This window comes from Vanellus vanellus (genome assembly GCF_965231255.1).
Source record: "Vanellus vanellus genome assembly, chromosome: 4".
NCBI classification, from domain to species: Eukaryota; Metazoa; Chordata; class Aves; order Charadriiformes; family Charadriidae; genus Vanellus; species Vanellus vanellus.
This window is the reverse complement of record NC_138909.1, coordinates 9,969,908-9,995,895: the sequence shown is the minus strand read 5'-3', so window position 1 is coordinate 9,995,895 and position 25,988 is coordinate 9,969,908. Positions and strand designations below refer to the sequence as shown.

The 25,988-nt window shown below is 38.2% G+C and overlaps 1 long non-coding RNA gene across 1 annotated transcript; it reads right to left on the bottom strand.

Moving 5' to 3' along the window:
* Window positions 1-375: 375 nt before the first annotated feature.
* On the bottom strand, window positions 376-6,782 carry LOC309671495. Its single transcript, XR_014269150.1, has 3 exons — window positions 6,752-6,782; window positions 4,898-5,008; window positions 376-444 (listed from the first exon to the last, which is right to left on the bottom strand). It is a non-coding gene; the product is annotated as an uncharacterized lncRNA (long non-coding RNA).
* Window positions 6,783-25,988: the final 19,206 nt, after the last annotated feature.

Here is a 25,988-nt window from a genome sequence, read left to right as displayed (position 1 = left end):
CACTTGAGCAGTGCAGAACCCAGCACCGTACCTTCTCTTGGCTCCCGTCTTGACACCTGTTCATGGCCAGAGGGGGTAGCCCAGGCTCACCCCCGACTTGCCTAACTGCTTTCCCAACGCTGCTGCTGATCCTCAGAGATTTCAACAAGCCCTTTCTCAGGGCTCCATTTTCTATTTTAAAGCATCACATGAGGATGAGGTAGGAGGAGGAGACATAAGCTAAACAGAAGCGTAACTTTCCACATGTCTGAGTACATCATCTCTTTTTAGACAGCACAAAACCAAATGGTTAAGGAAAAAAAAAAAAGAAAAAAAGAATCTCTGAACGCAGTTACCTGGATGAGTTTCCCCAACGCTGGAGTCTAATTCCCTTCTCCATGTGGTCACGGCTGCTCCAAATCACAGAACTAGTCAGTCAGGCGCAGTCTCACGTGAGGCGCAGTCCTGTAAATACAATTTTTGTCATTCCTAGCAGATGGTCACAGGCTTTGAGATGACCTGACCCGACAGCGCCAGGTCCCAGGGCCGGGCTGGGCTGGCCGTGGCCCCAGCCGGATTTAGCTGTGCTAACAGGCAAGTGACCGTTGCCTCCCCTGCATCGTTAATAAGCGTTAAAGCATTATCTGGACAGACAGTGAGCTCTGAGTTCCATATGTACATACACACATATATATGGGTTTGTCACCTTTTGCTGACAGCGAGAGTTTGAACGTAAGAGAGCACACAATCATAGGCAGCAGTAGCCTTTATTCTTTTGCCCAAATGTTCTTAAACTGGCTGATGACGGACACCTTTTAAATAGCATTCAACTCCCTCTGAAAATAATAAAGCTTTGTTTCCCTCTCAAACAATTTTGATGTTTCTAGTAAGCAGTTTGCGCTATGAATTTCCCTTCCGCATCAATTATTCACTGCAATGAAAGAATCTACTGGAGGGAAAGAAAAGAACCCACCTCAGAGTATTCTTCCACCATCTGCTCGTTCATAGAGATGGCTGTCAAATCACCTTCACTGAAGTACTGAATCGCACAGCAAAAGTGTCGTTCTTTTTTTTTTTTTTATTTAAAATCTTCACCCGAGATTAGAATGGGGAAATCACAGAGGGTTCATCTGTAGATAACTCATCTCACGGGACTCCTCTAAGTGCACGATTTTCCCTTTCCTTTACCAGCGCTGCAGAATAGCACATTTGCTGCCATCCCTGTCCTTGTGACGGTTACGTGCCCGAAGCCGGTAGTACCGTATTAATAATATCGATAGTGCTTTGGCAGTAATTCTTCTAAACATCCAAAATACGGAGAACTGGGCCAGGGCAGGCAAAGTGAAAATTGTTCTTAAAGATGAAGATTACAGTATGTTGTTCTTTTCACGCGTTTCAAAATAGACAGTTAATAAAGTATACCTCACAACGGCACGAAAAAGATTGTGAAGACAGAAAATCTGAGGAAAAACAACTGCTGACAGTATAAAACCATTCAGCCCGTCTAAGACAAGGCAACATTATATGAAACACCCTGAGACGATGTCATGGTGTAAACTGGAAGAACGGCATTAAATAAAATGTAGAACAGAAAAGAACAAGGCGAGGAACACTTGCAGAACCATTTCGACCGTTTAAACACGTTAAATTAGATGAAGCAATTGCCTATGGCACCTAAACCAAAATGATACTTTCATAAAAATCAATGAGTGTTACCCACCGAGTAAGAACAGGATCCCACTAAATGGTCAAATTCATATCTGAATTATACTTCTGCAAAAGTGAAGTAACCCTGCTAACCCAAATGACCCCAATTATTGTGACTACATATATGTAATCGAGTAGTAACTGACTGTAGATATTCAATTAGCGATGACAGCTAATTGAAGACATCGCCCAACATACAGCAAGAGTTAAATTATTCAGATGTTACTGGGAACAGATTAAGGACTGATGAGAATGCAGTAGTTTAATTCATTTCATGGGTCAAATCCATTCATTACTCTAACTGAAAAGAGAATTACATAGGCTATGAACTTATTTTTGGTTTTCGCTGCTGTTTCTTGAATTCCAAGAGCGGGGTTATTGCTACCATTCTTAAGGAGGCCTGTTGATAACTACATTAGCTTGCACAACGTAATCGACAGGGGGAAGCCAGAAGAGGAGGAGATCAAGGAAATCGTCCCACCCCCAAAATGAATTCCTCAGCTCCCCACTACCAACAGTCAAATTTATCGTTTTGTCCTATTCAGCGTTGCTCGTTCGATTGCCGTTCTTCTTTTCTGTTATGGGTTGGAGAACCCGTAAGTGCATTCTGGACCTAATACATCACATTCCAGTACCTCAGTCACACAGCCATTTACCGTTTCACAGCCTGCGTTGGCATTAAAATTCCATTCTTATTTCTGTGACAGAGACTGTAACGAGAATAGGATTGGTAAACCAGGAAACTGTTATGATGGTGATTGTAAGGGGGGGGGGGGGGGGGATGTAATTTTCCCCTATTCTTATAACTCTAAAGATTACACTTGTGCTCCTTGAATGATATGCAAAGAAATCAGTGATGTTGGTAGGAAGTCGAAGTGTCTGAGAATAGTGATTTATAAAGATATTAGACTCCTCTTGAACATATATACATGTGTAATCAAACTGACTTTTAATTAGCATACTATATCAGAATTCACATACAGTCAAAGTGCTAGTAATGTTAATTTTTTTCCAATGCAAATTCCAAGCAAAGCATCATCTGTGAAACTGCTGCAGTGGAGCAGAAACAGGTTGGGTATTTTTTTCCCCAGTGCAATTTTCTGCCTTAATGGACAAGCACACATTAAAAGCTGGTTCACAGCATTCCAAGATTCTTTGTAATACCGTAAGATTTATTAAAGATGATGTGGTATTTCTTGCCCCTCTTGTTCCAACTTTAACAGAAATTATTTTCAGCCAAACAAGTAATTGGATATTATCTCTATCCTGTGGCGTTTCACTTGGACTAATGTACTGAGACAACACGCTAACAAAAATCAACTTCCAGGAGAATCAAAGAAGGCTGTATCATAGACAGCTTTGTTACAAGTTGGACCAGCTCATGTAGCAATGAGTTTTACCTCTGTTAATGAACAATAAATGAACATTTTTCATTGAACACGTCTGATTTCCTTAGCGGTTCTTGCTCACTTTTTCAGTTTATAGAACTCCATACACCGCAGTTCCTCACCTGAAACGCAGCAGTGAAGCAAATCGAGCACGACGGGATAAGCGTCTTCTCAATTTAACAAACAGATCATGAACATTTGAATTACCAGCAAAGCAGTATCGTTCGTTTATAGTGAAGTTAGAAGCATCCATTCTCCACTGGGTAATTAGCAGGATGAGTATCGCAGAGGTGTCAGCTGTTTATAAACTTTAAAAAGGCAACTATTCCTGCAAGTACCTACCATAGGCTGATGAAATGAGGAGATTAATTATACCTTTTTTGTTGTTTGGGTTGTTTTTTTTTTTTGGTAAAAACTGAAATAATCCATCAGATATCGCTTAAAGCTACAAAAACTATTATAAGAACTACTTGCACCTTTGCTTTTTTCAGAGTCACAATTCATAAATGCGTAATCCTACTTGCCACAACAGACGAAAAAAAAAAAATATTTATATATGGTAGCTTTCAAAATGTAAACCCTGAATAATCCTCAGATTATTTTGGTTTGGCCTTCTGTCACCTCCCCACAATTGCCCAGAGCAATTAATGGTGAACGTGGCACCTGTAACAAGCGTGAGAGAAAACAGAATGGACTTGACCAACAAGGGGGTGGTATTTCGGCAGTTACAATACAGCACCAGGGAAACCTTGAAACTCTTCTCAACTCTTTTGAAGACGGATGATCACATTTTAACCCTCCTTGGCTCTTCCTTCCTCAGATATATTCGCTAGAGCTTTTCCCAAAGTCTAGACAGAGAGTATGCAATATTTCATTCCAATATCTATCATAAAAAGGAACATATTTTTGATTCTATTATACGTTATGATCTGTTATGTGTACAACATGAAAGTCTTTTAGGATATATTTTCTCTCTATTGAAGTTATATATTACCTCTCTTAACCTTAGTAAAGTTATATGCATGTATCTGAGAGCAAATCAGAATATATGACTTTGGAAGCTCTGTAATTAGAAAATTACAGTATTTTTAAAACCCAGAGGCACCATAATTAATTACTGTTCTGTATATCTTTGAAAGTTTTATTAATTTTTTTGGTTAAAAGTGAAAAAAGTCATGTTTTTTTACCACTTCAAAGCTTTGTGAGAGTATCTTAACTTTTTAAATAATTAGTTATCTCACCCAGGAATGACAACTTTTTCTAGGGCAAACACACTTTGTGCAGAAGTATGATGAAAGCCATGATGTACCTTGCACGTGTCAGTGCACATGGTGGGGGGAGCGGGCAAGACATTTGAAATAAAGTCTTTTTGGCATGGAAGATGGGTAATATTTTGCACTGCTTCCTTACTCTGAAATAATATTTGCATGCTACAATGCTAGTGAAGTTAATAACTGGTTTATTATATGTGGATTTTGTTTGATTTTTGCTACCCTTTTCATCACGCTGTCGTTTCCCCACACTTATAGGAAAACATTAGCCTTGCAGAAGTCATCCTGAAATCGGAATCGTACTAAAAGGAGAAGCAAGCGGAAAACTGAGTGTCGGAAAGGAGGCTTCCTACCCTTCTGGTGTGGAGTTATTCTATTCTAATGGCTTTCATTAACAAGACAACTTTTCACTGAATGGAACAAGTAACAGACTGATGAAGGTAGATCATCAGAAGACTTCTGTATCTTCACAAATGCTGCTTCACACTAGGTCTGTCAATTTTGCGCTCTGCCGTCATTTAAATCTAAAAAGAATACGTGATGAACACTTACTGGTTTTGTGAATGAGCTCAAAAGTTGAAACGCTAAGGAGCCAGGCGTCTACATCCGTAATACTGCAGGCAGTGCCTTGGAGTTGGGAAGAACTGTAGTATCTTGCCACATCTACTGACAGGGTAATGGAGAAGACAGAATAAGATAATTCATATATTATCACTAAAGCTTGTCTCCAGAACAAGATTCACTAAGCCGGCATGTATTATTAATGCTATTTTTGTAGATTATGGGTCAGGGCTTTCCTATTATATTACAAGCAGTTCAAAGAGATGCACGATACACTCTGAAAAGAAATAAAACTGCCAGACCAGTCGCTTCTAAGGCTTTTTGACCAATATCAGACATCAAGTGTGCAAATACTGCTCCTCTAAATGTAATTTCTTTCTTATTATGCTGTGCAATCAAATAAACACTGGCTTCGCTGCTTCTCTTCTCAAGACAGAAAACTGAAACATCAGAAATTTAAATCAGAAGTCTTTTAGGTTTACGCTGGCATTTTAATAATCGCCTCTCTGTATCTTAATATGTCACCGCAAGGGACAATTTTTCACCTACCACACCCCACCTACACTATTTTAACATGTCTCCCTTTCGCACGCTTTATACTCCTCAGCCCTGTACATTCGCATCACAGATAGATGCTAACGCATTCAACAGATTATCCAGCCCACTGTCCCCCTCTGCAAGATTATTAGAGAGCTGCTCTCTTTATTTGCCTGCATTTTATCCGTATCTCTTCTAACACGTTCAGGGGTTAATGTTGACAGCTTCGCTAAACGTAATTGGTACTTAGTGAACTATGCAAATCTACTATTAGGTAGGAGTAATAATGCAAGTAGAATGCTCTTGTTTACCGAGACTTAAATTCTAATTATTCATTAAATAAGGAATAACCCTTAAGTTTCCAATAAAAAATAGAACATATAATAATTAATTGCATTCAAAATACCAGACATTTCCTTTTCATAGCTTTCTTCGGTGGCGGTGGTGGGGGATTTACTTTTCCATCGAAGTGGGAAGATAAAACCGTTTCTCTCTAAGCTTCTGGTAGCTTAGAGCTATTAGAAATACGACACTACTTTTTTTCCATCCTTGCTCTTCTGGAACCTTCTGGTTTGTTATTTTTGCATGATTTTGACCTTACATTTTCATCTGCGTACATGTAACTGCGGTGTAGATTGGGCCAGCTTCTTTCCTGCCAGAAGCCACAACGAGTTCGCTCACAGTGAACAGGATTTAGCCCTTTCATCATCTTTGACAGATGATTTCTACGTAGGACCAATGGTTAGGAGAAAGTCCTTTCCCCCTGAAGTATCTTCTGTTACCGGTTATAACTTCGACAAACCCTCCAATAAAGGTTATGATTTTCCTCACGCATCCAGAAACACTATTCTCAAGTCATCTCGTACAAATAACAGTGTAAAAACCCAAGCATAGGACACCATCCTCTTTCTTGCAAAGGTTATACGGGCTGTGCCAGCTGTGCTGGAAGCTATACGGGAAGAACCCAAAAGTTCAGAGAACAACCCCAGTTCTGTCTTTCTCACGGGACACGCAGACTGCTAGTTGTGCCAAGGGAGCTTGCAAGCATCATGAACCCTAAGCTGCTTTTCTCCAAGCGGTTGCAAGCTTCTTCAGACACATTTCACATAGGTCAAGACTTCAACAAGAGTTCACAAACAAGTGTTGAGATACAGAGATAAAAAACCCAAAGATAGTACGGGCAAAATTTTTACACTTTGCTCTGTTGGTTAAACCTCCTCATCTACTACTATATCGTAAATGTAAGAAACTCCCCTGCAAAAATGAGGTGTTTATTACTACAAAAATGTTTTATAGAGACAAATTTACCTTTTCTGATGCACAGACATTTTGTTGGAAGATTCCCAGTTGACCATAGTCTCTTCTAGCCTCCGCTCACCTGTGTGAATAAAATTAGTAGACGGTCAAATTGTGTCAAATATTGATTGCAGTTGGGAGCACAAATGGAACAAGTCTTATTTCAGAAAAGCCCGCAGGGCAAAACCAGTGGGGTAGTCAGAAAACTACGCAGGGGAAGAAAATTTTATATGTTTGCTGTTTAAAATCCTGAGTAACAATAAGAATATTTCTTGTGTAGAAGAGATGAACCAGGATAGTCATAAGAACGGCCTTCTGACAACGACTTTTACTAAAAAAAAAAAAAAAAAAACAAAAAAAAACCAAAAAGAGAGACAAATCCAGATATTTTCCCTTTATTATGGGTATTATTTCAATATCTGTTTTCCACACTGGTTTTGGTTAGAGAGATAAATATCCTGCGAGTTTATAGGCTTTAGAAAGAGCCAGACAATATCCTCAGGTGGTTCTAAAGAATACATCGCAGCTCAATCAACAGTATTTTTCTCCTAGCATACTAAGTAAACATAAAAATTTATCCAAGTAGACAGAGATACAAACTCATCTTCTGAGAATGAAGCTTTGAGTTGACAAGGAACAAAGAAACTTTTCAAGTACTTACTACTGTAGCTTCTCTCTGAAGGATATTGGTTTATCAGAAAATACCCACAAGGTATTTTTAATGAGCTACTCTAAAAGATTTTTGTGCAAGAAAAGTTTAATACAACGGTAATTTGTCTTCATAATTTACATCTGTTTTCTATATACTCAGGCAGAATTCACTTAAATATTTATTCAGCTTTTATGTTTCCTTTTGGCTAGAAATAAAGTGGGTTAAACTTATATAAAATGCAACTTTACTCAATATCTGTGTGTAAACTGTACGTAATCTTCTTTTTCCAATATCTGTTCACAAACAGTTCCCCAACTTAGAGTTACTGTGAGGTAGCTCGTAAATAAATAAATAAATAAATAATAAAACCAATAAACGGCATTGAGACAGAAGGAGAACAACTGCGGTACAAAAATCAGCCCAGAAGAGACATTCCTGGCTCCCAAGACACTGTTCAGCTGATTCTCAAAGAAAACACTTAAATTTTTAATATTAATGCAGATGCAAAAATTGGGCCATCTGGAATTAAAGCGGTAAGTTTATCAACCCTTGGTTGCAACCGCTTTTTATCATATGCCATATGGAAACAATTATTCACAACCTCATACAACAAAACACTTGATATTTCAGTCATTTTGTGTGTATATATATATATATAAAATATACAGGTGTTTTAACTTTCGGAATGTCCTTTATGTCCAGTAATGCATATGTACATTCACACTTCAGCGAAAGGTCAAATGGGAACGTGGTCTGTGTACACCTAAAGAAGCAGCTGAAATCCAAAGCATTCATAAATACTACGTAGCATGATCTTGTAAACTTTCTATTTTTTTGTCCTCGTCGAAACGTCACAAAGTTTTGATAAGGAACAGAAGAGTTTGTATTTGTTCTGAGCTACCATGACAAGCACACAACGAAGAAATGTAAAAGTACTGCAATTACTTGATGTCCTTCAATTTAAAAAAGCCGCATTTCATGAACACATAGCAGTATTGTTAGAAAAAAAGAAGCAGTAAAGGAATGTAGAGAATATTCAACTATTATTAATTACTTATATTAAAGAAGCTCCTCGACTCATGCCCCACACTCTGGCAAAAACATTACCGCCGTCAGCATGATTCTGTGTTCAGCCTTCCCTCTTGTTTTGGCCCCAAATGAGAACATCGTTTGCTGCAAGACCACGATGTAACATAAAAACACAAGTCCATAAAATTTTCTTCTTAAAATCATAAATCATTTTTTAAGCAGTACCAGAGTACAAAGAACACCAGAGAGATGTGATTTTTTTTTTCCACTATATAGGTGAAAAAATAAAAATAAATATATTGACCAACATGGAAGCTTTCTATTTTATCCTGGTTTTTTGCCAAAAAAAAAAAAAAAAATTGAGAAAAGACAGCCGTACAATACTGAGACAATTCAACATGGTGGTATTGCTCTGGATGGACTGAGCCTTACTAAGATCAATTGGCTAAAATACCACACATTTCAGAAAACCACAGGAGACAGCTAACTTGTTTCTGCTTTAAGCTAAGACCAATTCATAGGACCCTGACCGATATAAAAAGAGAAACTTTGCCTAAGTACTCTCTGAGAAAAAGCCCCTTCAGGTGAGGAAGGGATTTTCTGCACATACCTAAAAAAGGTATCAAAGCCCGTAGTGGTAGAAGAATATTTTTGGAACCATTATTTACTAAACCATAAAACAAATTTGAAGCAAAATTACCAAGCTCTAAAAATTAGGAAAAAACCCCAAATCATGATGATGCATTAAGCCTCGTTTATGTGCATGATAATTTAATTATGATAGATTGAAGGAGTTCCTCAGACTAAAACAAGACAAGTCACGCAGCTAAATTGCTAGCAGGTTAACATCTATAAACACGTTTAGAATTTATGATATAGCCCCATTCAGCTTCAAGTTTGCCCAAGGGAAATTGCTGAAATTTTGCAGCTTGAAGAGAAGATAACAATTTTCCATGCGCGCGCACTGTGAAATCTTCAAAGATAAAGCGTTGGTTTTGCTTTAAGCTTTACTTTGCGTTTTGGAATTTAAAAGACAAAAAGTAATTTGTCTTTAAAATTCAGCAATCCATAAACCCGAATGCCCTAATGTTTGTCATGTTAAGTGGAAAAAAGTCTCCAGTGCAGTTTTCAGTACAACTTGCAATAGCAGTCAATCAGCAGGATTAGTTTTACGTTCACTATTATCTTAGGAAACTAATAAAGTTCAATTAACCTTCTTAAACTGCTCCAGATAGAAATGGTAACATTACAGAGGTATAATCAAGATACATTGTTTAATAAAGAACCAACAGTAAATGTAGTTTCGTTTGCTTTCTTAACAAAGTATATTGTTTTAATAATTCATCCTCCGGAGTTTTACAAATTTAGAAAATTTGGATGTCATAGACAACAGAAATAAAACTAATCTTAATATACTGGATTCTTTTAGTAGATAGAAACAATCAGAAAGGGGCCAGCTAATCCTGTATTTTTGGTCTCATGAAGTCCTCAGTGTTTCATCTGAGCAGCGTGCAACTGAAAATATTGCTAAGATCCTACAGCCTAACACGTACCGTGTCTTTATAAACAATGACTACATTTGCATTTGATAGTAGGAAAAATACTTGAAACTTCTTAAAACTGCAAAAAAAAAGTGATTATATGCAAACAGATCATATATTCTAGGGAAAAAAGTACTAGGGAGTACGAGAACATCATCCAAGGTAGAGGACTAGCAACATTTCCATACATAGACATGTTAAAAATCGTTCATTTGCCAAGAAGCCGATTATCACAAAGAATTAAATGAAATGAACCTAGTGCTGACTGTTGAATTACTCCGATTATGTCATAAAAACACCCCTGAAAAGCAGATCTGTAATGAAACACTTTAAAAAAAAAAAAAGATAAACTGATAGAAAAAGATTAGAGACTGCCCAAGAAACCGTATTTGACCATTTGTTTGATATTAGACAATGAATGTCAAAGGATCAAAGATTCCAAAAGGGTTTTAATGTGATTATAAAAGATCTGCCTTAAATGCCACTGAAAAAAGGCAATTTCAAACTGTCCATCAACAACACGTGATTGTTAAGGGGTTTGCAGACATGTAAAAGCTCTACCTGTGTGCCTACACATAAATATGAGCATCCAAATGTAACTTTTGCAGTCTGCCCAGAAGTTGACATTTGGTGTTTAGACCACCAGACTTGATCTTGAAAAAATGCATACATACATGTAATCCAGATACATTTACTTACATAAAACAATTTTCTTAAACTAAATAAAATAATAAATTAAATGAAATATCCACAAATTACTAATAGAGATCTCAATTTCACCTCTGGAGAGATGCTAACATATTTATGATGTTTAAAATACAACTGACTGTGCACTCAAGTACCCCAAACAAACCTCATCGAACTGCTCTATTGATTTTTTTCTCATCTTCAGATAAGGCTTGCTTCAGGGACTTTGTTCCACACCGTTAAAAATTATTGGGCACTATTACGCTATTTTCATCTCAGTGTTTATCAACCAGCAGTTCCACCTACCCGGGATCGATACCCCGGTTTCAATTAAATCTTGAAGTACCTTAGATTTGAAGTAATCTAAGCTGGGTATCTAAGTAATCTAGTTGGCTACTTCAACCTTCTAGTTGAAGTACCCAACTGGAACTGGATGCTGGTCACCCCTAACTGCATTCCTGGTCCAAATCTGATGATAACGGCATTACTTAGAATTCCATCCTTGCAGCGCTCATTCACGCCGATGAAGCCAAGAACAGACGATATTTCTTAACTCAGGCTAGTGACCTAACTTTGCTGCTTCTGACCCGTGAGGTGGTTTAGCAAGGTGCACCACACAATTCTTTCAGTGACCTATCTGTAGGTTTTCTGACATCAGCAACCGCTTCTTTTCACTGCCTTGCAGTGCACGTACCTTTGTCTTATTTTGTCCTTCCCTGACCCTTTCAACTTCTGATAAAGAACCACTACGCTATTTTCCTTGTTTCTTCCAACAGGGGCCCCACCTGCTTTCGCTTCTTTTCCTACCTATCCGTAACATCTCGACTAAACATACCTCACTCACCAGCTCTGGGATATGATCATTTGATCACCTTTGCACCTCTCTGACCCCAATGTATCTACAAAGAGAATTAATAACGTCTAAAAAATGGCTCCCACCTCTAACGCAGACAAAGCCCTCGCCCTGGACAAGGTTACGGAGAAAAGCCCTTCTGCTGCAAATCCAACGTGGATGGAGCACCACTGTTCTACCCTTATTTTAACGCATAGTTTATAAGTTGGAGACATCTAGTAGGTCATCTCTCTCAGGCATTTTGTAACAGCAGACCAAGAAGCCTTTTATATAGTTGCATTTAATACCTGCGTTACTTTTGAGATGTAGTGCTTTTATGATCAGGAGAATACAATTCACGGTGAATACAACATTTGAAACTCAAAAATTCAGTGTCCAGGAGTTAACTCATAGACAAAGCACAACTTTACACCTAGAGCCGAGTAGATGGCTGGACCTAACTATGAGAGGCAAATTAACTAACTTCGCTTTACATACCGTTTTGTCTGCCAGCTACAAGTGGCTTAGTTGAGTTTCGTTCATAGCCACAAAACGTTCGCACTGGATTTGAGACTACATATTAACATGTATCGCCTTGACTGGCTGAGACTTTCCTGCGTGACCGAGGTCTAACCTTAGGCAAGACTGCTTTTTTTCCACTTCATTTCTCAACGCAGATAGACTGTGGCACGAATAAGCGCTCTTGTCCAATTCTCTTCTAATAGCACATAGCACAGTATATTCTATTTCCTCCGTTATTTCAAACTTTTCCTGTTGCGCGCTGTCTTTTGCTTATACGAGCCTAACAACTTTAAAAGGAGGAACTTGTACGTGTAAAAGCGGAGTGGCATTGCTAGAGAGAGGCAGCTTAGCCCTGCTTTCAGTTCCACCGTACATGTCACACAGGGAGCGCACAAGACGACAACGGACTTGAAGCTTGACCTGTTTCCACAGATATATTGATCATGATAAAATCAGATTCATCTGAGCATATTTTAAAATTTTAGGTCCTATACGCACATCAAAACAAACCTGGAAGGCTTCTCAGGGCGCTGCATAACATTTTTAAATTATATCACACTGCGCTTTGTCCATAAAAATCTTTTCAGGGATTCATTGCTAAGTTATGTAATCCCCTTAGCTATACAGCCTAATTATTTTTTCTTTGTAAATGAACACTAGCTCTGCCAAATTCTCTTGGAAAAAAAATAGTAAGTTTCATAGATATTGGCAAAGAAAAACTAGAATAATTTTTTGCCCAGATTGAGCTGCCACTGTGTATCTTGCCATTAGGAAGACTCTGAAGGAGACAACAAAAGGGATTGGGAGGAGAAAACCAAAATAAATACCAAAACAATTACAGCCTATAAGAAATGTGCTTATTCTTTTTTTTTTTTTTTTTAAATCAGGAGAGCTATTTGAATTGTAATGAGCTTTCTGTATAGTTATTTTTACTAAAGGTAGCATGCCTGTTTCTTCTCAGTGCCTTTAAGAGGCTAACACTGAACCTGAGGATTATCTTAAACTTCTACTGAGCTACTAAGCATTGGAGACATTTAATATCTTTCACAAGCTGTTTGGTGTCTTACTGGGTTAAGCCCTATCCAGGAATTAGCCATTATATAGGTGTCAAATCGCAGCACAATGCAACGTCTGCGTCTGGCCTGCCTAAGCGCAGCTATGGCTTTCAAAGCTCACACTAGATTTTCGCGTGAGTTTGCATCGTGTCTCAGTGGTCCGCAGCATCTTTAATGTAAGATATCAGAAGAATGGCAAAACACGGAGCCCTCCCCTCAGTGCCGTACACATCATGAAAGAAAACAAGTAAGAAAATACCGGTTTTACTGAGTTTACCATCATCAGAAGTGTGTGCATACACCATACAAATATTGTTCTGTGCATATGCATATATTATACTTTTTGTACCCGGCAGTACAACGATTAGGGTCATAAAAGCAACTGTCGTAATACGGCATACCCCGCAATGGCTCATACACAATCTGTCACTACTTGCTTTATTTGTAAAGTTAACGTTGGCCAGAACGCTGGCAATATTCATTTGCTTATTTGAAAAGTGTAATACGATTTTTAACTTATGTGCCAACTTACCAGGAACAATGGAACTATTCTTCTCGAGGGCGTCCTCCCCAGTAACGTCACACTTCTCAGTAAAACAGCGCAAGGTGACTCGTGGGGATGTGTCAGTGACTCAGGCCTCTGCTTCTGTTTTGCTCCGTTTGCATCTCGAGAAGTTATGCTGCCTTTATGTAAACACAAAGCAGGAAAAAAAAAAAAAATCAGAGCAAACTTCAGCACAGTCATTAATTACATCTGCCGCATCAGCAATACTGATATGTCATCAATGAAGTACAGCAAATGAAACCATCATCGTTGGCATCCCACCTTAGTTTCAGTGAGGAAACAGACCATGATTAATTTTCTCTGGTTTTTGTTCCATTCTTTATTCTTTCTTTATTCATTCCCTTGTTCTGCACTTACCTGCAACCTGGAAGCTGACCTAGCAACGTACATTAAAGGGGTAGGAAAATAACAACTCTCTTCATAAAATACTGTCAACGTTCTTGCCACTTTTCACCAGTTCTGGAGTTTCTGCTTGTTTGGTGGTTTGTGTTTTTTTCTTTTCTTTCCTTACGTGTGAGGTGAGGGGAGGACAATAACTTTGGCTATAACCGCTGTATTAGTTTCAAGTATTCAGAAAGTTTGTGGGTTTTTTCTATTTTTAAATCAAGCAGCAATCTTCATTCCTTCCCCCTAATATTGAAATTAAAAAGCCTAGCACTTACAAATACGTAATTCAAAGAAGAGATTGCTAACAAAATGCAGAATAAAGGAATTTCTGTCCCTAGTGCAGTTTTTGGTCCAACTTGGCGGGGGCCAAAACTCATCACAGGAGAGCGTGTTCAGTGACAGACAGAATGAGGCAATGTTTCTTTTTTCTCCCTCTACCCCAAATGCCTTTGAAACGAGTACGTAGTATCTATCCTACTTGAATTAAGGTGATGCCTTGATAATCAAAAGCATTTCTCATAACTGATACAAACAGATCAGAAAAAAGACACATAGAGTCTCTTACCCTAGCAGGTAATCAAAGATGCTCGCAGTGAAACTGGGAGGCCCCCTCTGCTTCTCCTGATGCTGTCCTTCTTGTGATTAACCATTGTCGTTCTTTGGCAAAAAAAAAAAGCTGTAGTGGTACGCAAGCATATCAACCCAGCAGCTCTCGCAAGCGTTACAGGCGTCCGAAATGTGGGTCAACTTCTCTGATACTCAAGAAACATAAGTTATGCAATAGGGTTTTTATTATGTCATTGTCTGCTCTTATTATTGCAGCAAATGAATTATTTAGCACGCAAATTATGCAAACCGGTACTGAAAAATTAATTACACAAGACTAAAGTGTTTTCTTTCAGGGTATCCCAATGTACAGTAGAGAGAACTGAAAAGAGAGGACAAACATAACACAGTATCATCCACAAAGTGCGACCAAACCACAGGACTAATTATAAACATTAGAAGAGTCATGACTTGTGGTGGTCTGCAAAGCTACGGGTTTACTAAAATCTTCATTTCACCAGAGTTGGCAGTTTGTTTCTCAAGCAAATTGTTATTCAAGTTTTTCACTGTTTATCTTAAAAGGTACCTATCAATGTACAGCGATAAATGTGAAAAGGGCACTGAAGCAGTTCCGAATTCTGCATTGTATTATTTGCTGTCTTTAGCTATACTTGTTTCAAGATAGGAAAAAAAAAAAAAAAAACAGACCAAGCTCAACAGCATTATACCTTGCAGTAAACTTATTTACTTTCACACATATTCCCAGTAAACTCTTAGAAATGAGAGGCCTGGAAGACCTAGAAATGTAAATCCTAAGTCTGCTTAGCAGTCTTGTTCCAAAGTTTTTTCACCCAATAATTAGTATTTCGGTAACACATTCTTTGTGTTAAGTTCTCAATTCCTTCCTCTGTGTCTTCAAATTGAACTGCTTGAAGAACAGTAGGAAAGGAATATCCATAATCACCCTTGACACTGCCGTATTTTCGGGAAGTCACGGTTTAGCGGTATTATAGCAGGACTGGTACTGGTCACAATTTTATCTGGTCACATATTCCTTGACAAGTGGAAACATCCCAGTATTTGGAATAGTTTCTTGTCATTTCAGATTTCAAAATGAAATAATCAATTGTTTAGTGGATTATTTTCAGTGTATCAATGAAACTGATTTAGGAGTACTGAAAATACAGAAGTTGCATTACGAAATGTGTAGCAAGTGATCTGAGTTATATAAAATGTGAACTGAATGATGGAAAGCTTGAAAATATCTGGTTATTTTCAGCTGCTGATGGTAAAATTTAGAGGGAGAAACACTACTCTGCCAATAAATTAAGAGAAAACCAGAATGGGTGTTCCTATAATATTATCACTGAGCTCATCCTATGGTGTGAGATAACAAAATACACTCTGAATATGTCACTATTTGATCCTGAAGGCTGTGTAACAGACCGTTTCAATTATTCTCCCTTATCTGACAAAAGTATTCAAAAATTGCAAGAGATTTTTCAATTTGGCTGTCTCAAATGCATGGAAATGTTGAAGCATATCCCCACAGGATGGGTTTTTCTCTGCTACAGTTGAAAATAGCTCTTTTCCTCTCTCACAGTGATTATGTCCTTTAAGAATGATGAATCTGAGGAGATGTAAATACACTCACAGCGACTGAAAAGAACATATTTCTTCCTCAGTCGAAGAGTTTGATTTATACTCAGTCTTAAAATTAAACCTTATATGCATCAAAATTCGTAAACATAATAAACATTAAACAATAACTTATCTGAAAGAATTAATGATGAATTAGTTGGTCAGATGTGTAACTTCTGCAAAAAAGAAGAACAAATAGCAGATAATATGGAAGAAGTCATTATTCACTGTTATGCATCAGCTTTCAAATACATGATGTCAGTTATTAATTTCGGCAAACAAAACTATCTTGATTCTGCCACTCTTAAAATAAAACGGGTCATTCCTCGGGAAACTGTAATCTTTAATGAAGATTTTAAACTTGACAAAAATCTAAATAGAATGAGAATTACTGTGAAAGAAATATGAATACCAGGAAGTTTGGTGAACGCCCACGCTTCACATTGCAAAATAATTTAATGTTCTTCCTTCTAATCCTCGTGTCTTGGTTTCTCAAAGTTTGTGCAATTAATTATGAACAGTTTTCCCCAAATGTCCACATACGGTTGTCGAACAATCACTCTTGGATAATTTACAATATTTTGCTACTACATTTACTAAGACCGAGCTTTGACCCCAAATTATTCTCTATTGTTCACTTAAAAGAATTATTTCGGTTGACTTCAAAAACCTGAAAAGATAGAGAAGCTTATTAAAATCTGTAACTATGATTTGAAAATAAGCAGATACTTAGGACAAATAAACTGCATTTTAGAACAGGAAATTGTACGTAAGAGAAAAACGCAATTATTTTCTGAGGGCAACAAGAACTATCTTAAGCCTCCCTTGGAAGAAAGCACTGTCCCTTAAACCTTATCTGTTTTCAGGATTCTGCTTCTGTGCATGACGGAATTACTGCCGTTGTCAGGACTGAACACTGAAAAGAGACTTAACTTTGGAAAAGAGCCGGCTTAATTAACGTTCAAAACATTTACCTCTTTCCATAGTTGACTACTTATTATAGGAACAATATTTCTCTGTGTTTTCAGGATAAATACACCAACATTTTTTTGAGCAGGAACGTATCTGGTAGAAACACATACTAACACAATTTATTTGAATCGCCTGCCATTCAGTGATCAAAACAAGAAAGCGCTCATCCAGCTGTTCCTGAATTGTACAAGACTCCAAATATTGGGTTTTCACTGGGGTCACGACTTATCTTCCGTGCTCACTTACAGAGCAGCTGTATTATTTCTCTTGTGAAGGAACTTAAAGAAAGGTACGCCGTCGTGTTCAGCCTCTACCCTTTGCCTGTTTTCCACGGATGCTACCGTGCGGTGAATTCAGCTACACATTTATTGTGAAATATGAGTCTTCTACGCTTCTGCTTCCAGGCATCTTTTGATAGCGACAGTGTTCGTCTGGAGAGAAATTATGCCATAAACTGTCCTTTCTTCTCCCCTTAACCATATTATTAACGTACGCTTTTCAACCTTAACCTACCCTACCCGTGAAGTTTAGTTTAATTTTAAAGATATAAATGAGCTCTTAAGAAATAATTGTATTAAAAGAGAGGCGAGATTTAATTTGAAGAGTTAGGTTCGAAATAACTCTTATGAACAAAATCAAACCTCTCGCTATCTCTAAACATTGTGTTGTTCCAAGATTGGACTGGCAACACAGAACTCTTATTTCTGTTCCATATATTGTCATTGGCTCCATCAGACATACCTTATACAAACAAAGTATAGAAATAAAGAAATAGATCACCATTCCTCTGTTCTACAAAAGCATTGTGAAACTTCACTGATTGATACTTTTCCATTTTTTTTTCCAATGACAGTTTCCCTGTATCTTAGCTCATAGAGCTTTATTTGTTATTTACCTTCATTACTATTCTTCTATGACAAGTTTTAGGGCCGTTTATAGGTATCTTTAAGTGGAAATCTTTAAATGTTTGCATTTTACATACTATTAATTAAGAAAAACATACAGAATTTTTTTTTTAATGTCAAAGAAAAGTTAGTAAGGATATTTTATAGTTCATATTTTTGTTAATATTCTGCAGTGCAGTAATTACAGTTCTGTAGTCTGAAATTATGCCTACAGCCATTCTGAGGAGTTGGACGAGACATTTAAGGGACAATGTACAAATGTTAAACCTCATAAATAAATATAGAAGTATGGAAAAGAAGGTTTTTCCATATGGGTAGAATATCCTCTAATGTAAGAGGTTTTTTTTTTGGGGGGGGGGGGGGGGGGGGATGAGGGTGAGTGGCATTTAACTTTTCCCGTCGTTTGCTTCTCCTTCAGATGTTTCCATTAAGTGGTGTCTGCTTTACAGTAGATACTCATCGATGTCTTTTGTAAACCCTAATTATCTAGAAGTTAGTCCTCCAGGAACAAAACTATTTCAGTGGAGTTGCCACTTGTCTGTTTTTAAGATACTGCTGCTTAAGAGGTTTTTGTTTGTTTGTTTTGTTTTGTCTTTAAAGGGGGCTGTTCTTAAAAAAAAAACGAACAACAAACCCAACCAAAAAAAACCCCACAACAACAAGAAAAACACCTCTAAGGCAGTATTTTAACATATCGAAGTACCAGCAAGGACTACATGGGCGCTTAAGAAGAAGTATACAACGCGTTTACCATTTCTAGTCAAAAAACATTACGGTCTTTATGCAGCAGAAGAGCCTTAACTGTGTCTTTACCTGTCCTAGTCCTGAATATTGACTGTTGCTTTGGTACGGCGTTCATAGGACGGGGGAGATGGAGGCAGGCATTTGGCTATGTGGCTGAGTTTATCTCATTACTGCATTTTTACTTTTCTAAAATACCTAGAAATACTAGATTTACTATTCCTAGAAAAAAATATTTGCGCATATATATATATATTAAAAAAAATAGCAAAGTTTCATAAGAAATATTTTCAGACAACCGCATAAGAAAACTGTATTAAATCAACATATAGCCTTCATCAGACAAAAAAAAAAAAAAGTATGACGCATTTTTCAACTGGCTACAAACATCTGATTAGATCTACGATGCACTAAATTATAAAAGTAAAACCAGCATAGATCTTCAGCCGAAGATACCGCTTTGCTACAGGCATCAGAACAAAGAAAATAACTGGCAGGCAGAGCTGAAGGGGAGAATGTTTTTTATGGAGAGATTAATCTTTTGGGTTTGTATCCCGGTAATAGAATCTTCGCGCACTGCATTATCACTTTGTTTATTAGTAGCAGATGCCCATCTAATGTCACATTTGACCTTAAATTTATTGCAAATTGTACCTACTGGCTTTTATTTTTTAAAATGAAGGGCCAGCAAAGGTTCGTTTTCTAAAGTTGGATTTGTACATTAACAGTTATTGAAACCATTGTTGGGGGAAAAAAGGAAAAGTTCTTATCAACACAGCCTTCCTCTGTCATCACGGACCCAAGGAGGGGGTTTAGATTAATCTGAGCAAAACAGAACTTTTAGAATATATATTGATTTTCTTCCTTTTTAATGCTCCCATAAATCATAATCATCATGTGCCATGCCTATGTGCCCTTGATTCTGCTAGCTATAATCTAATCTTATAACTCAAGCTCTCCAGAAAAGAACATTTTTCTTATTTTTTTTCCTTCTTACTTATGCATTTTCCACTGCGTCCCCTCCAGCTCTTCCCCCCCACTCTCCCAAGAATATAGCTGATTGGAGTCAGGATGATAGCATCTCAAGGTCATCCAAACGGATTGATAAATAGCAGGATTTCTTTGAACTCTAGGGTGTCTACACGTGTTTTCAGCGGGGCTTTTACAAAGGGTGGTTAGAAATACTTTTTAAAAAGCTGGTTTTAATTTTTTCTATTAACACACTAAAGTCTTTGCACCGTTTAGAACGAACAAACCAATTAATAATCTGCACCTCGGATTGTTGTGCATTTTTCTGGTTTGTACTTGAAACAACTACAAAACTCTACAAGTATTTGAGCCACCTTTTTAATTTTAATGGCATTCCATTGTTCAGAAATTATGGCAATTATCAACTCTGTTTTGGCAATATAGTGACCTTCCTCATGCTAACGTATCTTTCATTCCATAAAGAGGACAACAAAATGGCAATGCTCTATTGAGAGAATTAGCCTCTCAGTGAAGTGGAGGACAGACTCAATATTTAGCAGTCTTTCTGTAGAGAATGTTTTTATACATCTTATTTAGGAGTAGAAAAAGAATGGAAAAGTGGGACATGCTTAACCAAGAGCAGTCTAAGACCAGAACTTAGATTAGACATCAGGAAGAAATTCTTTACTGTGAGGGTGGTGAGACACTGGCACAGGTTGCCCAGAGAAGCTGTGGCTGCCCCATCCCTGGAGGTGTTCAAGGCCAGGCTGGACGGGGCTTTGAGCAACCTGGGCTGGCGGGAGGTGTCCCTGCCCATGGCAGGGGGGTTGGGACTAGGTGATCTTTAAGGTCGCTTCCAACCCAAACCATTCTATGATAACTTCATGAATCGGTACTTATCCCATGACCTAACTTACTTTCAGAAAGAATTAGTCAATGTTAATCCACCTTCTTTCCCTTCTGTGCCCAACTCCTTCCCAAAGCCAGTGCAGTCGCTGGCATACCCTTCTTCATCAGCCGCTCACGCTAGAAGCTCTGTTTGCTGTAATCTGAACTGCAGTTTACCCTGACCGCAGGTACACTGGGCAAACAGCTTTGCCCTTGGATCCTGCACCTCAGTTTATTCACTGACGTCCTTTACAGTGCTCGAGGAATCTGCCAAGCCAAAGGCTTATCGCCGAAACTCATCTCGATTGAATAATAGCAGTTTGACACCTTTCTTCTCACCAACTTTGAATTCTTTAATGGAAATATCATGACATTATCCAAAAGCGTTCACTAGCTGAGCTGAATTAAGTAGACAGAAGCCAAAGACAGCAACCCCACAGGAATTTGAACAGAGAAAAAGCTTCTAATTTATGCGGAGATTAAAGCATGACTTGCTGGCAAGTCAAATTGACCAAAACAATTAGGATTTGATTTTATTATATTCTGCAGAGGTGCTGTTACCTTTTCATCAGGCTACTCTGATGTTCAGTAGAGTACTGCTTTTTATTTTTCCCTCAGAATAACAATTGTTGCATTATGAGTTGCTTAAATATTCATTCAGGCTCGAGAGTTAGGAAAAGTCCCCAGACTAAAACTAAAATCTGATGAAGCTCCTTTCATTTTTATGGTGGTGTAATCAAAGACGTGGAAGAAAAAAAAACCAACTGCCCGACTGCTAAAGTAGGGCAGAGCCACAGTACGAGCCTGCACAGATCCACAGACTGGAAATAATAGAAATAGGGACATAATGAAAAATAATTATCTCCGAGACTCGTTCACTTTGTTGACTCTTTTTCTAAAAAAGCTGAAACTGTTAGATGAACCTCATTTTCTAACTAATTATAGGTTATTAAACTAAACGCTGTATTTTCTCCTGTCCTACGTTTCAAAGTTTATCTTCACCTTGAAAACAGGCCTTTTTTTGAAGATTAAAGAGGCACACTTCGTTTAGTATTTCAGGCTTGAGTCTCCATTGCCCGATGTCTTTTGTAGCCGTCTGCTTCAGCTAAGCCTAATACGCTACTACTCAGGTTCAATAGCATTTGCAACTCGCTCTGCACTGATGAAAAAAACCACACAAAAAACCTGCACAAGATGTACCGAAAAGAGAATGAGAATGCTTATGTGTAAAACAAAAAATTAATGTTCTGATAATAAAAAGCCGTGCCACACATTCAGAAATATTTCATTCTTGGTATACACGAACAATCTCTGACATTGAGCTGCTTTAGGGATCAGATCCGTTTCTGTCTGCCAACTTCCTCATATGACATATTCCAATTTACACAAAATATATTTGCACATACAAGAAACACGATGAGTTACACAGAGAATTCAAACCAGTCATACGTGTCCCCCCCCCCTTCCCGGTTTTATCTCATCACATCTACTGACAAGATCAGATCTGGCAATTCCAGAGCATTGCGAAGCACTCCACAACACGTGAAAGGAGAAGCAATCTATGCAGTCCTGGAGCCAGTGAAGCAAACTACACTCTATTGCTTTTCCCCCTATGCTTTTTTCTCTTTACACCCCTTCCAGAGGGAAAAGAGGAAGGGAAAGAGGAAAGGGAAGGGAAACAGAAGAGTAACAGTAGCTGGTAAGACGAGAAAAGCATTTAAGCAGAATTAGTCTCAAGGATGAAAGGAAGGGAAAATTTTCTCTTCCTTCCGCTCACATTCTCTCCCTTCTCTTTTTTTCCTTTGTTCCTCCTCCCTCTCCTACACACAGACTACACAATACAGCTCCAGTGTACATGACTGACACTGTCAGCTCCCATTACCTCCCTTTTTGCCCCAGTAACCCTTCTTCCATCAGTTAGTGGGCATGATGGCTCTTCTTCCACACTCTCACTTCTTATTTCGGTCTCCTTATTTCGGTTCTCCCAGGGACAGAGAAGCAAAATTGGAGGACAGTCCCAGCTCAGTGAGAAGGCGCCCATTCAAACCTGCCTAGCTAAAAACCAAAAGAAAACTACCAGATAAATGCATTCGTATAAATCTTCCCAGTGTCATTTAAAATGGGGCTCCCAGTGTCATTTAAAATGGTACCTCACGCCATCTGTGAAACACAAAAGATTAAGTCATCGCTTCGTTTTAAACACTTTGAGGTTTGATTGGTCGTATGTTTCACGTCTTTAGTAGTTAGTAAAGTTGCAAACTAAAGGGAGATAAAATAGATAGGTCCATCACAATAAACAAACAAGGTGGGGGTACCTATGCTATAATTTACAGAGTATTCAAGACATTCAAATGCTGACAATTCATTCAAATGACAAGGGCTGTAACAAGATGTGGAAATGGCAAAACATCAATCAACTCTCGTGCAAAGACTGCAAGTGGATAAAGGAAAGCCATTAATTTAACCTCATTTGGCTATTTTTCCTCCTCTCTGAAAGGAAACCATACATCTACACAATGCCCGCAGAGAACACAGCATTTGGAGGAGGAAAGAGGGAATTAACCAACACAAGCCTCCCAGGGAATCTTCGAAAAAGCTAGTGTTATCCTAGGGGATTCCTCGATGCATTCCCATTAAACAGATCGTACCTCAACTCAAATATTAAGAGCCTATATTTTCATCTAGAGATATTTTAAAAAAATAAAATAAATCTAGACTGTTTAAAAAGGATGAGCAGACAGCTGTATTTCTGTTTTAGACCAAAAATCAGAGCCAGCCTGATCGATCTTACCAAGTGTTTACACTGACATCATAGAATGGTCTAGGCTGGAAGGGATCTTCAAGACCACCGAGTCCAAACATTAACCTCACACTGCCAAGTCCACCACTAAACCATGTCCCTAAGCACCACATCTACCCGACTTTCCCTCCAGGGATGGTGATTCAACGTCTTCCCCGGGCAGCCTGTTCCAATGCTTGATAACCCTTTCGGTGAAGAAATTCGTGTCAAGGCTAGGAATAGAATCCATGCCTTATTTCACACATGAACTAGCAATATTTTTCACCTAACATCTCCACGAGGATATTAGATTTCTGAAAAAGTATGTATAGTAAAAGACCATAAAGTCTGGAAATTAAACACTGAAAATTCAGGACACAGGAGAACTGATGTTGCCAGCGCTTGATCCTTTTCTGTTTATGTTTTATACTGTATTTTATAGTTTTATATTAACAATGGCCTGCTATTTTTGGCCCACAGTCGTTACCGTATAAGACAAAAAGAATGTAATAAACACCTAGTCACAAGACAGAGCGGCTGTTCTTTTTAAAAACAGTCTGCAATAATATAATGAAAGAAAATATACATAAAGTACATATACAATTATTGCTGGAGGTCACTTGAAAGCCTCCATCGCCACCCTCAGTGGCTCACAGAGAAGACCGTAGGCTGCTCGGAATGAGCGCTGCCAGGACTGCGGGAAGGAATCTGAAAGTCTCAGACTTTAAGCAGTTTCTGCATGCAGTTTAAAGTGTTAAAACTCAGGTTGCACTGAATTCAAATTCTCTCACTTCCTAACTTTGGAGAACTTGATCTCCCAATCTCACTTTTTTCAACATATTTGCTACTGCCATAACTTTTGAAAATGTTTAAAGAGCATTTAGACACTGTGTCGCATTTGACAAATTCATTTACAAAAGGCTGCGGAAGGTTAAATGAGCTGGAGACAGGAGTTTGTTCGGCGTGCCTCCATAAGTTAGCAAAAAATCATATTTAGGATTTCAAATCCATACGGAATTTGATCCAAAATACAATATGAAAGAGATGGTCTCTTTCAGAAGGCCACTTATTTTTCCCCACTGGCAATATATGCCACAGGCGAGATCTTTTGTATACGCATGTACACACCAGCTAGCCTGCGAGTGAAAACTTCGGATTTTTCCTACGGACTGGAATTTGCGGTCCCAGGCAAATCTTTGCCCCCTGGGACACCCTCCCTCCTTCCCAGCTGCCCGGGGGTGCTGACGGAAGCTTCTCAGTGACAGTCACACCGTGCGTGGCACCTGATTAAAAAAAAAAAAAAAAAAAAAAAAAGCTAGAACGAGCGTCCAGCCGTTAATTAAAAAGAATTATATATATAAAAATTAAATAAAATAAATATAAAAATTAAAAATTAAACAGAATCTACATCGTGACATTAGCACATGTAACAAAGATCTGAAAGCAATGTTTAGATGGGCTCTTGGAGAGTTCGTAACTGAAGGCAGCTCCAAGCTTCTCCCACTGAAATTATTACGCGTTTTTTGATGGACAGGGATTTCGCACCATGCCCAGAATTTTGACTCAAAACTATTCCTGTGAAGAGGAATTGAGTATCGGTCATAGTTCGACACTCTGTTTTAGTATGTATATAGTTTACCTATCGCTAGCATCGATCAAGCCTGGAAAGCACAAGATTAAACTCACGAATAGAAACATCTCGAGATTCCAGGTGGCTTATATTTGAATATTATTTTCCCCATTTGTGTTGTTCTAATGCTTGAAAGAATAATATTTATAGGAAAATTTTATGGTAGAAGAAAAAAATGTGAAGTTATTTTAGGCACTTTCATTCTAGCAAAAATGTTGTGGGGTTGGTTTTTTTTTTCTTTTCTTTTTTTTTTTTTTCAAACCAGACAAAATTTGCACTCATTATAAGAATTTTTCCCCATTTTTACAGAGCAAGGTACAAATAACGTGTTCTTCACCTATTATTCTTTTGACTAAAATTTTCATACACTCTTGCAAAGGGGATGACGTTAAATGAAAGCACTATCTCTCCAACCAGTTTCTCCTGAAGACTTCCTGCAACTGCTAAGAAAACATTGCATCTTATCAGCCGCAGGGTGTCCAGGCAGCATAAGGAAGATGAAGTAGAGGGAATTTCAAAATGATGAAAAAAGGCAAAAAAACATTCACATTGCTGTGGAAACATGAACTCAGTAGGTAGGTGCGAAGAGGGCTTTCACGGGACTATGTTTGAGTACTAAGATAAACTAAAATAGAGCAGAGTACACAGTCACAGGTGTAGTTTGATTGATGAGCGCTCAGGCAACAGCTTACATCTTTTCACATGAGGAGAGGAACCATACACTCGCAGCATAAAGAGGCAGAACGAAAGAGTTCAGAGCGTGTACTGGTGGTGTCTGTTGCCAAGAGCTGCACCTCTGGAAACAAAACGAAGGCTGAAGTCCGCGTACGGTGAGAGTTCATAAATCCCCCGAAGGAGAGTTTATAAACCGCAGCAGATACTTGTGTTCTGTCATTCCCTCTGCTACT